Source organism: Nannobrachium achirus, assembly GCF_963921795.1.
Source record: "Nannobrachium achirus genome assembly, chromosome: 2".
NCBI classification, from domain to species: domain Eukaryota; kingdom Metazoa; phylum Chordata; class Actinopteri; order Myctophiformes; family Myctophidae; genus Nannobrachium; species Nannobrachium achirus.
In genome coordinates this window covers 28,827,523-28,843,585 of record NC_137811.1, presented here as the reverse complement: position 1 = coordinate 28,843,585, position 16,063 = coordinate 28,827,523, and the positions used below count along the sequence as shown (strand labels likewise).

The 16,063-nt window shown below is 41.6% G+C and overlaps 1 protein-coding gene across 2 annotated transcripts in view; it reads right to left on the bottom strand.

Moving 5' to 3' along the window:
• Positions 1-5,332, bottom strand: part of trak1a (trafficking protein, kinesin binding 1a) — a 50,706-nt gene extending 45,374 nt beyond the window's left edge. Inside the window, exons 1-2 of one of the 2 annotated variants that reach the window (XM_080720953.1) lie at positions 5,254-5,290; positions 5,137-5,223 (exon numbers count right to left, since the gene is read on the bottom strand). The gene's annotated coding sequence lies outside the window, so the exon portion shown is untranslated. Of the gene's footprint in view, positions 1-5,136 lie in introns of both variants that reach the window. The other variant, XM_080720952.1, reaches the window with a different exon arrangement.
• Between the last annotated feature and the right edge of the window lie 10,731 nt (positions 5,333-16,063).

The window sequence follows — 16,063 nt, the reverse complement described above, 5'->3', positions numbered from 1 at the left end:
AATACCCTTTTTTTCTACTTCCAACTGAGATTGTCCATGAGGACCTATGGGGTCCCATGGCAAGCTCCCCTTAGATTGCACCCCTTCCATGAGTTTATCTGTGATGGTAACAGAACAAGAGGTTTGGTTTCCACCCTCTATGGTTTTTTATTAGACTGTAGTTATGGGCCCCTATCTGTTGATACTGTTTGGAGGAATGATGTACCAAATTTGGACCCTGACTTTTGTTGGGACACAGTGTGGTCTAACATTAGGCTATCTTCTAGAAATCCAGACCATCAACAAATTCATTTAAATTTTGTTCATCGGACTTATTTAACTCCCCGCAGACTATGTGCTATGAGGATTTTGAATAATCCCAACTGCACTCTCTGCGCCTCAAATAGTATTGGTACCTTCCTTCACATGGTTTGGGAATGCCCAAATGTGTCGTCATTCTGGAATATGGTTGCCTCAAAACTTTCAACTATTTTTAGTATTAATATCATATCTTCTCCTTCTTTATTTTTATTAAATGACGTCTCACAGTTGCAACTAAACAATATACGCAAGCGCATCTTCTTTGCTGGATTAACGGCGGCGAAGAAGATGGTAGCTACGCGGTGGAAACCTCCTCATACGTTAACGTTTCGCCAGTGGGCCTTAACCTTTCTAGATATAGTATATTTAGAGCAGTCGATAGCAAGGTTACACGGAGCAAAAGAAGAAAACATTAATATGTGGTCGGACATTGCAGATAAGCTTAAGGCTATGATTCAAGAAATCACTATATAGTGGTAACAGCCTAGCACAGGCATGCACTATTGTACATTCCGTGTTGGTCCGGGGAAAGGGGGTGGGTGGGTTTTCTTTTCCTTTTCTTGTTTTGCTATTGTTTGTGTTTGTCTGTTAATTGCATTTTTCTTTTGATTAATGTTTTACTTTTTCTTGTTCTATTCATATGTATGTCTCTAATTTTATGTTATGGAAAATAAAAATAATTGATAACAAAAAAAAAAAAGTTACTTAAACTAACAAGTAAACTGAACTGTGCCGACTAGCTGTTCAGTCCTATCAAGAACATTGTTCATTCTCCTTCACAAACAAAGGTCTTTCTTCACATCGCCAGACATCCTGTCCTCTGGACACTGATGGTACACTGAGGTCAGACAGGACACACCTCCACAACACAGCCTTTGTGACCACATGAATGACCCTTAAAAGCTCTTCACTTCCTGTTAAGTACCATGTTAAGAACCAACATTTAATTTAGAAACAGAAACATGGAAGTAAAGAGAGAAAGAGAGAGAGAGAGAGAGAGAGAGAGAGAGAGAGAGAGAGAGAGAGAGAGAGAGAGAGAGAGAGAACGAGAACGAGAGAGAGAGAGAAAGAGAGAGATGAAGAGAGGAGAGTTGAGTAAAAGGATGACATCATTGCCTCCATGGCATGAGCAAACATTTCTTCCACCAAGCAGACACAGAAACCGTGGGTTTCTCAACACACGCAAGCGCATGCGCACAGCACACATACAGTAGATATACAGTAGTTTACTATGCTGTGATTGGACTGGACTCAGGAACTGTTCCCAGGAGTTTACATTCAGCTGTGTCTCCTCTTATATAACTCATTCAGTGGGTAACTCACCACAACTCTGTCTTTCACACTTAACTGTCTGTCTTTTCTCTCCCTCTCAAATTCAACTCAAGGTTTCATTGGCCTGACATTAGATTTCATGAAATTATGTCCCGTGACATGTCAGGGGCAGGTGACATGTCACCGTGGAAAAATGTAAATCAAATTAAATCACAGAAAAGGCATTGATATATTGTCACGTTAAATATGTTTGTCAGTAACAATTCTTATAACAATGCTATGAATAAAACAAATTCGATATTTACAAGTTTACCAATATTCCTGTAATATTCGTCCTTTTATCCAATCAGTACTTCCCAGCTTTCTGAACATTACCTCTGCTTTAAACTGAGCTTGTACGTTTTGATAATGTGGTGATCTATGCATTTAAAAATTATATTATTATTATTCTTGGTTGGTAGAAGTACTTATATTCTGTTGTACAACAGCTAAGTGTGACAACAATGATAGCAGATGTACGTGACGCGTTATGAGATTCTGCTAACATCTGCTGTTTTTGGCGCGTGACACCACCGTAAGACAAAGTATAAATCAGGCTGTACTACTACAGTGGTTCCCAATCTTTTTAGCCCATGACCCAAAAGAGAAATTAGATATTTGCCCGGGACCCAAACTAGCGAAATTAGATGTACAAGCTCTACAGTCTACAAGACCTACAATCTCACCGGGATACTGAGGTTCTGTAAAGTTCCTGTCATATTATTGTCATTTTGTCCGACCTCAATCCTGTTCCTGTTATGTTGAACTGATGCTCTATAAACACACCTGTGGCCACAAACAAATTGTTTAAAAATGTGTGAATTTTGTTGTGACAATTTAAAGATCTACAAGCTCACAATGTGTTGCTTCGCGCCACACATAGATTGGCTATTTTCACTACTTCTTAAACATTTGTTTTCTAAATTATGGAATTTCTTAGATTTTTCTTTGATTTCGTCATGAAATTATTTAAAAAACTAAAACTAAAACCATTTAATTTGTTTTTTAATTCCTGAAAAAAATATATAGCTTTTTTGGGAATCTTTTTAGAAAATGTTTTGAAATAATAATAGGCCTAATTAAAAACAAAACGTAGGAAACCAAAAATTAAAGGACCCATAAACATGTGTCCGCGACCCACAAATGGATCCCGACCCAGTGTTTGGGAACCAGTGATCTACTACAATACAATAATTAAAATGTTGTCTTCCTCCCTTTTTTTCCATCGATCTACTATATAACATTCTCTAATTCTTCCTCTTTGTCTGTCTGTACAACTTCTCAGTAAACATCCCATAATATGACCGTTACCCAACTCTTTACATCACCACTGGCTGGTAACCGTGGAGAATGAACATGGCTCTCCCAAAACCATTCCCATGGCAATCGGGGGCCTGCTTCCATTCAACTCTTTGTGTTCATTCATGATCTAAACCAGGGGTCTTCAATGTTTTTTCAGGCCAAGGACCCCTTAGCTGAGACAGAATTGAAGCAGGGACCCCCGTCCCCCGACTACATTGTATACAATTGTGTTGTTGATAACGTTTTTCATTTTATTTATTGACTAAACCAACCAATTTAACCACTTAAACCCTCAATAAACTTTGGCTCTGTACTTGGTTTGCTCCTTTTCCCCCCTACAACAAACATTTTTGCTGAAGATTGCCGATCTACAAGCTGTGGGCTTATAGATCTGCCATTTTTGGCTAGTTGTTACCCTCAGATAAGGGATTGAAATGGTAAATTAAAAAAATTAAAAATCATATCACACAAACATGTGGCAACCCCCTGTAGTAACTGTGGGGCCTAGGGGTCCCACAGTCTCCTGTTGAAGACCCCTGATCTAGACTTAAACATGTTCACCAACAGTGAGAGATGGGTCAAAAGGGTCAAAAACATATTTATAAGGATTTTCTTTTTTGTGTTTTGTTTTTTAGCTTTCAGTTTAGTAGTGGAAGCCAGTAGTGTGAGTTCAGGCAGTGGCCAGAAGGTGGCAGCATGAGCCTATTAACTCCTCAACAGGACTGACTTTCAGTGACCTTTGTTTAACTTTGACAAGATTACAGCAGCAAAGTTTTCTAGCACTGTGCTGCGTTGTTCTGTGCTGTGCTGTGCTGTGCTGTGCTGTATCATGATATATTTGTGTTATCCTATATGTCTGTATACCCTGGGGTGCAATAGCATAAGAATGGAGGGTGGAAAAAAGATGACGGGGATGAGAGAAGATGGCCAGGCCAAGTCCCCTGGGAAATGTCTTTATTTTTAACTTTTAACACACACACACACACACACACACACACACACACACACACACACACACACACACACACAAACACACACACACGCATGCATGCGTGCGCTCACACACATTCTGGAGACAGGATGTGACAACAGCAAAGGGTCATGAAGAGACACTTTCTCAGAACTTTTACACCCGCCCCCATCCCCACCCCAACCCAACACACACACACACACACACACACACACACACACACACACACACACACACACACACACACACACACACACACACACACACACACACACACACACACACACACACACTCTCACACTCTCACACTCTCTCTCACATTCTCTCTCTCTCTCACGCACGCACGCGCACGCACGCGCGCACGCACGCACGCATGCACGCACGCACGCACTCACACACACATATTATGTAACTCACACTTGTGAGAAGGGTCTGTTGACTTTCATGGACTATTGTGTGTTATCCAACCTTAACCTGACCCTGAAATATATCCAGTAAAATGTAAACTGTACAGCTTAGTTTCAACATGCAAAACAAATACAACAAATACACAAAAACACACACACACACACACACACACACACACACACACACACACACACACACAATAGAAATTCCACAGTTCAGATACGACAAATAAAGTTTTGTTGTGAACTTGTCAGGCATCGATTCAGTTCAATCAATTAAATACAAGCTGAAATGAAAAAATATGTTTTTACACTTTTAGAGAGGGTAGAGTCCATAGCCCGAAGGGACGGTATGGTCAGTGGGATGGTTGCTCTGACTGAATGATCAATGTCTAATCAACGGAGCTACTATTGAAGATATCTCGCCAATATTTGAAGTTACATCACGATAAGGTCACTATGTGATCCAACCATCGTCACCTCTTCGGAGCAGCACACAAGTTTCATGAAAATCTGCCCATCCGTTTTCACACACAATTTTTTTCACATCCAAATAAAATATTCTGGAGCACCAGTCGACTGCTCCAGTATGTTTTATGTGGGTAGACTCTCCTTATTTTCTCGGTTGCAAGTTGTTCCTGTTGAGCACCGACGAGCTGGCTGAAGCACGCAAGACTTATCTAGACCTATTATAAAACCTGGCCATGCATAGACCATATTCCCAATCCCCGGGCGGCCAAGTTTGCATTTTGCATTGAAAGAAACGGGGTGGCATTTCATTAACTTAATGGCAAGATGGCCACCGTGTGAACATGGTCTGTTGCTGCAGCCAGGTGGATAAATTACCTGTAATGGTCTCTGCATCTCTGTAAGTGGTGGTGAACTCCAGGGACGGGGCTTCACAAAGGTACTCCTCATTGGCTGAATGGAGACCAGGGCCAGGGGGTCGCAGTGTGTACTTGCATGATTGTCCAGGGGACACGATACAGGAAGTGGAACAGGTCAATGGAGGCAGAGTCTTGGGTTCCAGCTTGGCGCTGATTTGTCACTGATTAACAATGTTACCTGCCATGCCACTACACCTGGACTATATTCACTGGAGCCAGACCATACCAGATCAGAGTTACACAGACTGGACTCGACTCTGGACAACTATATGGTACACTAGGTGAAGACACAACTGAAGAACGAACTGGTCAGATAGTTTGGGGTGTATAACCAGTCCCACACTGCTTGGTCCAAATCAGAGTGCAGAGGATACCTAGGAGAGGAGAGGAGAAGAAAAGAGAGGAGAGCATACAGTTAATGATATATATTTAAAGTCCACAAACAATAGAACGTCGAACAGCTTTGACTGAGAGCGGCAGACTCAGTCAAAGTCAAGTCAGAGCCAAAATGTGAAAACCAGGGCAACAAGAGAGAGAGAGGTGTTTTCATGAACACATTGAACTGTTGTATTATGTAGATGAGAATGCATTTACAGTAGATATCAATGCATGTTACAGTCAAATGAAATAAGTGGAATCCTACTACCCTGGGATATTTTGTAAGGTAAGCTCATTTATAATCTTTAAAATACAAAAATAAATTTCTGGACCATTACATTTCCGGGGTCTTTTCCTTTTCCTGATTTACAAATTAAATATGTTTAGTATGTTTAAATATGTTATGCTAATGTTTAGTTATTTAATTTACAGACAGTACAATTACAGTATGTTTAGACAACATTGACACAATGATTAAATTAAGTTCAGGGGCATTGTAATAACTTGCCGCTGAACTTAACTGGAGAAAATGGAAACAAAATAAAGCCAATATCAGCAAAACATGTCTGTTTATACAATATATGGCCAAAGCTGTGAATAGAAAATGACATGTATCGATACATATCATGCTATTATTGCTGCTGTGTCACTGTGTTCTAGTCAGTAAAAGATAGAATTATAAAAGATGTGACAACATCGTCCACAAATCCTCATTCACTGCTCCACCCAACACTTCCTCAGCAACAACAAACAACAAAGCACATCCCTTCCTGCCCTATGGTAAGCTATTAGAACACATACTACACTGCCTTACGGTCTGAGGAACTTTGACAACTGAAATTGAACTGTTTGTATCATTTTCAATTTTCACTTTGTGTATTGTGTATTTTACAATCAGTGCAGTGATTCTGTGTCAAATATACTTAAACCCTAGTTGACTGAGGTCCCCAGGGGTCTATTGTCTCCCCTCAACACCAAATCTCTTCACTGAAAATGCTCACAGTAAGTATTTAATGAAGCTATAGTTTATTGTCCATAGAAGTAGCTCTGGGTTAATTGTTACATTTGGGGTTGTCACTGCACCAGTACTGTATGAGTCAAAGCCAAGCCGAAGACTTATTTGCATCTATATTTGCGTTTCTGAACTATCACCACAGGTGGAATGTGTCTTTGGCAAAACAGACGTGCTTGATTGCTTAAAAAATCCAGAGTTTCTCAATCACTGGATCATTCATGACCAAAAGAATGAGTTGCGAGACATTCACTTGGTCAATGATTAAGAACCTAGAACGACATTCTCTACAGTATGTATGAAAAGATGCTATACAAGTAGTTATTATGATAAAGGACATACTGTGCTATGATTAACATGGTTGGTATTTTTTGTGTCCTCATCTAGAATCCTTTAGGTAAAGACTGTAAAGACATTAATATAATATACCGTTCATATATACATTTAAGATTCCAACCCTGAAGCACTGCTGAACCTATCCTGATTTGATCTGGGTGTGCACTGGGCAGAGCCCCAGTCTGGAGGTATAGTAATACCTACCTTGTTACCAAGGTACTTTTACTGGCCCAGTCCTTTTACTGTATATGGTTCTGCATGATTTAGTTTATTAACTAATCATGACACTGCAATATGAAACAGGTCAAATTGAGATTATCACCTGGATTGAATTGAGCCTACTCTACGTCCTACATCAACCAACATGGGCAGGAAGAAAAAGAAAGGAGGAAAATGTTGACCTGATCTGGACTTGGCAGAAGAGGACAAACATCGGTTGGCAATCTGCTATTTGCAGTTCTCAGAAGGTGGCATACCGGTACTTTAAATTCATTTTCCCAGGAAACAAGTCTGCCACCTTCTGAAAACTGGGACTACAGTTATGCATAGAGTCGATTCTCCAGACTAGCAGAGAGTGATTCATTCACTCTGTCACCTGATTCTGTAGTAGGCCTATTTTCGGTAAGACACTGACCCTTTATTGTTACATTTTGTTAGCTTTTAAGTTATCACTTCGACGAGTCATTTAATTGTAGCACCAGCCACACATTTTTCTGACATAGCATACGAACGACAGAGTGTATCGGCTCATTGACGGCCACCCTTGACCCTTTAACACTGAGCAACCCAAAGCCCCTTACGACAAAAGAATATGACATGTTTATGCTACGGTATGGACATTTCATCTGGGAGTTAACGATACTCAGACAGCCGATATTGAGCAGTGTGTGTGGCCCCCTTTAGCCAGCTACCCTATTTGATGGCCTGCCGCCTGACTATGTAGCCTGTTAACACATTCGATTTTAACTGTCTGTCAATAATACCCTCTTTGTGTAATCAATCAATTAATCATCACAAGGCCACTAGCATGCACTTTGCATTGAAAGCCTAGATTCAAACCCTGAACCAACAGCCACTCACACAAGTAGTAAGCGACAATGACAATTCAACGTCTCTTACCTGCTTAAGCAGTCAAAGAAAAATATGACATAAACAACTACTGTCCAAGTGGCTTTCAAGGGTTAGTAAATTAGCAGCCCACAAGTTGTGGGTGTTTCTATGACTCAACACAGTGTGACTAGTTAGTTGACCCTCCATGAGGCTTCAATGATTGGATCTGACCTGACCTTGCTAGAGGGGTTTTCTACACTGTGAATAGCAGAGTGGTGAAGCATTTTTGAGTCATGCTGTGTGTGTGTGTGTGTGTGTGTGTGTGTGTGTGTGTGTGTGTGTGTGTGTGTGTGTGTGTGTGGGTGTGTGTGCGTTCGTTCGTTCGTGTCCAGGCTAATGGTAATGGAGTCGAATGACTAGTTGCAGAGTGTGTGAGAGTATGTCTAAGTTAATTGATTTGTATCTATCTATTTTAGTAATGGTCTTAGTTGGAATGGAACATTTGGCCAAAAATCCCTAAATTACTAAGAACCAGTACTTATTTCCACTGAGGAGAGATAAGCACTATCATTAGATGGCCAGTATTATCTACTGTACCTGGCTGCTACTACTAAAGTAAGTAATTTAGTAAGCCTTGCCAAGCCATGTAGCCCATATAGGAGCCGGATCTCCTGTTTCTGTAACATGAGGCGGCTTGATGTCCAAGACAAGTACATCCCCCAGCCTTGATGTACAAGTAAACCCCTTGGACATGACACTTGGGTCGTATGTCACAGGGACTTTATTTACCCCCAATCTAACCCTTGATGCTGAGTGCCAACCAGGGAGGCATTTGGGTCCCATCTTTACAGTCTTTGGTACAGTATGACCCGGCCGGGGGACCAAACCCTGACCTCCCAAGCTTGCCTGACTGCGCCAGACATCTCACACCACACTACGTGGGGGGAGAGAGTCTGAAATTCCGGGCAGACATTCTATTTCGGCGGGGGGGGGGCTAAAGCCTATTGACGTCACACACACACACACACACATACACACACACTGCACACACACACACACGCGCGCGACGGCGACGTGGCGTGACATTGCAAAAATACGTTATTTCTCATAACATATTATATGTCTGCATGTTTACGTTAGTGCAAAATGGTATTAAAACGTGAAGAAACGGCACTATTTCATAGTTTATTAAAATAATACGAGTCAAGTCTGACTCCGCCATGACAGTTTTCACGGACCAATCAGAGTCCACTAGACTCTCACGTGGGCAGAGGACACCAATCAGAGTCCACGAGCGAGTCTCACGTGAGCTCTGTTTGGAGGGGGCTGGGACCGGAGCAGCCACACGTGCCCCAAGCATACAACCCTGATTGGCCCATTCAATGCGCCCGCTCTTTGGGCGCTTTCGAAATAGATTAAAATGTGTGCAGCTTCAGTCCACACTACAAACCACCCACCAGCAGGGGGGGTGATGTGCGGACTGACGTGTCAGGCTACTCCCAAGCCACTTCTCATATCTTGCAGTTGCAACTCTGTTTTTGCAATCTGTCAAGTTAGGAGAAAACCCACTTCCTGGTAAGTAAAGTGACTGTATGAAAAATGTATGAAGATTAACACAAAGCCTAAAAGCCTACTGCTATTGACAGAATGCATTCAATACATGCTCAGCATGTTGGCCTACATTTAGAGCAACACAGACAGATAGACAACATACAGGGAGGAGACAGAGACATGACAGACAGGAAGATTCAGTAGGAGAATGAACACACACACACACACACACACACACACACACACACACACACACACACACACACACACACACACACACACACACACACACACACACACACACACAGACACACACACACACAGAGAGACACAGACAGGTACATACAGTACACTAGGAGCCAGAGACTGACAGAAATGAGCTGTTAGCATGAGGCAACATGGGCACTGACAGACTGCTTACTTAGTAAAATAGGATATTGATGTTCCAGGCATGCACTCACTCAGATATGTCCCGTCAGCACAATGCTCCAACCCATAACACACAGTAAACCTATATCACAAATACATTTAAATAGTATATACTATCATATACTATATGCAATACTATGCTCATATGGTTTTCCTATCCTATCATAGCGGTGGATATTTCAGACAGATTTGGTGTTCTGTCAAAGCTGCTTACAAACCAATTGATGGCAGAGGAAAGTTTTCTGACCATTCTGGTGCACAAGAACAAACAATTCCAAATGTCCTCCCCACGTCTTCTCACCATTCCTCTCTTTCTCTCCCGTATCAAGTCTTCATCCACATCAACAGTCACAGCACATCACTGCTTTCACTTCCTTCTTCCTAGCACACTTTCTACACAGCAGCAGTCTTCTGCATAGAGTACTAGAAGGAACCCCTTTACTCTGTCGCTCGCAAACACACACACACACACGCACATACACAAACACACACACACACACACACACACACACACACACACACACACACACACACACATGTGCATGCACTGACACACACATTGGTTTTGCGCATTGCACAGTGTTGCGCAGCATTGTGTGGCACTGCGCAGCACGTGATTGCATTTGTGCAAGTGTGATGTAAAAGGATACAGACATATTACACAGTAAGCACAGACAGTTAGACAGACACCTTTGTCGCTTAAGCCTAATTCTGCTAATGTATGCTACCGTATGCTTCATCGCATATTGTGTCTGTCGCTCGTTGAAAATAGCTGATTTCAGGCCTTACTCTGACCTTGCAATTTGGAAGTGTTGATCTGGAATCAACTGCTAAATGCGGATTGCCTAAATTGGAAACAGTCAGAGGCAGCAAACCATTCCTCACATACTATGACATACCGGTACTATGACAGTGTATCAGCCAGGCTTCAAACTTCAAATAAAGTGGCCTCTCATTTTTATACACAAGTTTGGTCCCTCTCAGACAGATTCTTCACCGCCACGGCCTCCGGTTCCAATGCGATGCTGATGACACACAGCTATACCTCCCCCCCCCCCCCCCCCCCCCAAAACCATCACTGCTATCTCCACCCTTGGAGTCATCCTCGACCCCAACCTCTCCTTCCAGCCCCATCCTAACCAGCTCAACAAAACAACAACCTTTTCCCACCTCCGCAACACTGCTCGCCTTCGACACAAACTGTCACATACTGCTGTAAAGACATGAATTCCTGCCTATAGCGTAATTCTCACCGGGCACGATAAAGATACCGATAACGATATGGCGGCGTTCACATCAATTATGTTGGTGTTATCGTTGTGATGTGGATGCTACCATCCACTCTCATCCACTTCAATGGAGAAAGATATTTTTATCGCCGCCATGTCCTCATTAAACTACAGTATGAACAAATCTCTGCTGCCTGCCTAATCACCAGAACCGGCTGCAGAGACCCGATCGCAAGATCAGATTTCAAAATACTGCTCACCAGTCACCATCTACAAGGCCCTTGTAGCAACTCATAATGTAATAACGGCTCATAATGTAATAAGGGCTCATAATGTAATAAGAAAAATGTAATAAAAACTCATAATGTAATAATCAGCTCATAATGTAATAAAAAAACGAGCGCATAACGTAATAATGGATTTTTCAATAATGTAATAATGTAATAATGTGTTACATTAAGAACCTCCACATAGGAGGCTCATAATGTAATAAAACTTCATAATGTAATAATGTATTTTTATTACATTATGAGCTGATTATTACATTATGAGCTTTTATTACATTTTAATTATTACATTATGCGCTTGTTTTTTATTACATTATGAGCTGATTATTAATTTATGAGTTGCTACACACCCTGCCAACTTTGTTGATGAAGAATGGAGCAACTATCTGCTAAACATGCAGCAAATGAATACATATGGGGATCATTTAGCTGTACAAAGAGCATCCACAATGTTCAACATACAGTTTGTGATTGTATCGACACTGGGTGTTGATGCAACATCGATAATATCCCCATGTGGTCAGTATGACGACAGTCTGCCATTGCTGGTTCTGGGCCACTTTGCCGAAGGTCATGGGGACCATTATGTAAGCCTTGATGGACCAGTCACACACTTGATTCAAAGAGTCCAGGAAGCAGAGGAGAGCGCACCACTTCGATCTGTCCCTCACTCTGGCCCTAAGTCTAGCCCTCACTCTGGCCCTGACTCGGTCCCTTACTCTGGTCTGGCCCTAAATCTGGCCCTCACTCTCGCCGTAAGGCCCTCACTCTGGCCCTGACCCGGTACTTCACTCTGGCCCTAGGTCTGGACAGAATCGAAGTGGTGCGCTCTCTGAATCAAGTGTGTGACTGGTCCATCAAGGCTTACATAATGGTCCCCATGACCTTCGGCAGGGGTTGACATTACGGTCTAAGAGGTACTTGCCCGTCAGGCAAGTACAGGTCATGTTCTACTTGCCCAAAGGTCATGTACACTTGCCCAAAAAGTAAATTGTCCATTATAAAATGATAGGTAAGATTTTAATTACCACTCAATTTAACTCAATAACAATTTTGAATCATACCATAAATACCTCCAAATCCAAATACCTAGGTAGTTATGATTGCTATGGTTTCACACTTCGTCATTTTATATATTTTTGTATGGCCACGTTCAGGTGTTTAGAAAGATATCTTGTGTTGTGTTTATAGACGGTCGTGTCCCCTCTCAAATGAGCAATTGCCCGGTCGGGCAACCTGAAAGCAAACTTCACCTGCCCCAAAGTTTTATTTACCTGCCAGGGGCAGGTGGGCAAGCCTTAGTGTCAATGCCTGTTCGGCAAAGTGGCCCAGAACCAGCAATGGCAGACTGTCGTCATACTGACCACATGGGGATATTATCGATGTTGCATCAACACCCAGTGTCGATACAATCACAAACTGTATGTTGAACATTGTGGATGCTCTTTGTACAGCTAAATGATCCCCATATGTATTCATTTGCTGCATGTTTAGCAGATAGTTGCTCCATTCTTCATCAACAAAGTTGGCAGGGTGTGTAGCAACTCATAAATTAATAATGGCTTATAATGTAATAAAAACATGTAATAAAAACTCATAATGTAATAATCAGCTCATAATGTAATAAAAACCAAGCGCATAATGTAATAATTAAAATGTAATAAAAGCTCATAATGTAATAATCAGCTCATAATGTAATAAAAATACATTATTACATTATGAAGTTTTATTACATTATGAGCCTCCTATGTGGAGGTTCTTAATGTAACACATTATTACATTATTACATTATTGAAAAATCCATTATTACGTTATGCGCTCGTTTTTTTATTACATTATGAGCTGATTATTACATTATGAGTTTTTATTACATTTTTCTTATTACATTATGAGCCCTTATTACATTATGAGCCGTTATTACATTATGAGTTGCTACACCCTCAACAAACGTGCTCCCCTCTACCTCTCCGACCTCCTCCACCTTACGGCCAAGGGGGTCCTAGTGCATGGTCCCCAGGACAAAGCACTGAACCTGGAGTGACAGGGCCTTCTCAGTTGCTGCCCACTCCCTATGGAACTCTCACCCTAAAGGCTCTTTTCCACCGGCAGCGATAACGATGACGATAACGATTTAAAAAAGTGGGTTTTCAATTGAAGTGGATCGGCAGCATCCACCCAACACCGATAAAGACAACGATAGCCGACAACTACATAGTTAGGATCAACAACGATGTGGTTAAGATCACAGTGATATGGAACTGGGTCTCTGACAAACAGCTCGAGATGCGCTCTGAGCGAGCGGCTGTTAATTAGCGCCTCTTCACATTGATGTCCGATAACTTTATCGGACATCAATGTGAAGGCATAATTATCGCTGTGATATTTTATGGCTATCGTCATCGTTATCGCTGCCGGTGGAAAAGGGCCTTAACACACATCAGACTTGCCTTATAAATCTAATCTAATTCCCCTTTTTATCGTTCTAATTATTTTGATTGTTCTTTTGATTTGATAGAAAATGTAATTCTTTCTGTTAAGTAGCCTACTTTATAAATCTGATGTTTGTTTTATTATTAGTACAAAGCTTTAATAAGCTAACTTTTAATTGTATAATGGCCTTTTAAATGGTATTTTGTTTCTTTTGCAGTGCACCTTTTCCTAATGCTTTTAATGTTTTGTGTAAAGCCCTTTGAATGCCTATGTTGTTCGAATAAACTTGGCTTGCCTTCTGATCATGATTGATCAAAGTAAACACAAAGCATTTTATAGATGCATTTGATCTTTTATGTTCTGATAGTTCTGATAAAGGACTAACTAAGCCATAAAGTCAGGTAAAAAACCTCTTTGATATCAAAGCCAAGGGACTGATTAAATATAGCCTATATAAGATATATGGCTTTTGCATAATTTCCAGTCGTACATAATTTCCAAGAAAATGAAAGCTGATTAAATGAAAGAACTCGGATAATAATGATGTGGAACATCAGGTAATAATCAGCCCTGTGTTAAATAGAACATAAGATAATACAAACAGGTCAGGTCAACAATACATACACATTATACCAAGACTTTTTATCACAAAAGATTCACTAACTCACACCTAGCATGTGCGCGCGCGCGTGTGTGTGTGTGTGTGTGTGTGTGTGTGCGTGTGTGTGTGTGTGTGTGTGTGTGTGTGTGTGTGTGTGTGTGTGTGTGTGTGTGTGTGTGTGTGTGTGTGTGTGTGCGCGTGCATGCGTGCGTGCAGTAATAAAGATTTGGCAGCTGATGCTTTTTTCCCCCTCTGTTTAACTGTATGGCTGTATGTACAGTATGTCTGTCTGTCTGCCTGCCTATTTATTATTATTCACAGGTCTATTGATTAAAACAGTCTACATACTGGACATACATGTCAGGACTCTAAACAGATTTGCATGTTGTAGGTTTGATGCACAGTAAAGATGTAGCCTACAGTACCGGTACCATTTTTCCCTTCCAGATACCGATTCTGATACCCATAAACCTGCATATCGGTCGATACCGAGTACCAATCTGATAACCAGTGGTTCTCAAAGTGGGGTCCAGGGACCCTCAGGATGGACCTTTACAGGTCTGTAACTCAAGTGTACAAATGGATTTGTATTTGGTACACTTTCAGAGGGGTCCTTGAAATTAAAAGGTTTGAGAATCACTGATCTTTAGGAATACAAATTTAAAGATGTATATAACTTGCGATTGACAGGCTGACAGATGAGGTTAGAGGTGTGCCCTGGAAAGGAGAGGAATGACGGTTAGCCGCAGCAAGACTGAATATGTGTGTGGGCGTAGAGGTAAAGAAGGTGGACTTTAAGTAGTTAGGGTCAACATTCCAGAGCAATGGAGAGTGTGTAAAATAGGCGAAGAAACGAGTGCAAGCAGGTTGGAACGGGTGGAGAAAAATGTCAGGGGTGATAGGAAAGTATCAGCAAGAATGATGTTGAGGTTATCTCTGGGAGTAACAAGGATGGATAGGATCAGGATCAGGAACGAGTACATTAGATGGACAGCACATGTCAGATGTTATGGAGATAAAGCCAGAGGCAGACTGAGATGGTTTGGACATGTACAGAGGAAGGATAGTGAGTATATCGGTAGAAGGATGCTGAGGTTGTAACTTCCAGGCAGGAGGCCTAGACAAAGACCAAAGATTTGTGGATGTTGTGAGAGAGGACATGAAGTTAGTCGGTGTGAAAGAAAAGCAGGCAGAGGACAGGGTGAGATGATGGCAGATGATTCCCCCGAAGGGAACAGCCAAAAGGAAAAGACATGGACTGGCATACTCGCCGATACTGATACCAGCATTTTAGGCTTTATCGGCAGCTTTTCCGATGCTGGTATCAGTATCTGAACAACTCTACAGCACAGGCAGAAGCTGTTTGACTGTTGTTCAGTGAGAAACCCCCCTGCTCTGGCTCCATCCTTGCGTGAGAGCAGGGCCTTTCAGCGTGCCAAGTCACTTGAGCCATTAGGAAATTAACCCTATTGTTTTGCTCAGCCCCTGGTTGAATGAGTGTGAGCTTTCTTAACAGAGAACCTGAATCCTAATGAATAAACAGTGACAGTGTAGTAGGAAGTTTCTTTATGGCACTGGGGTAT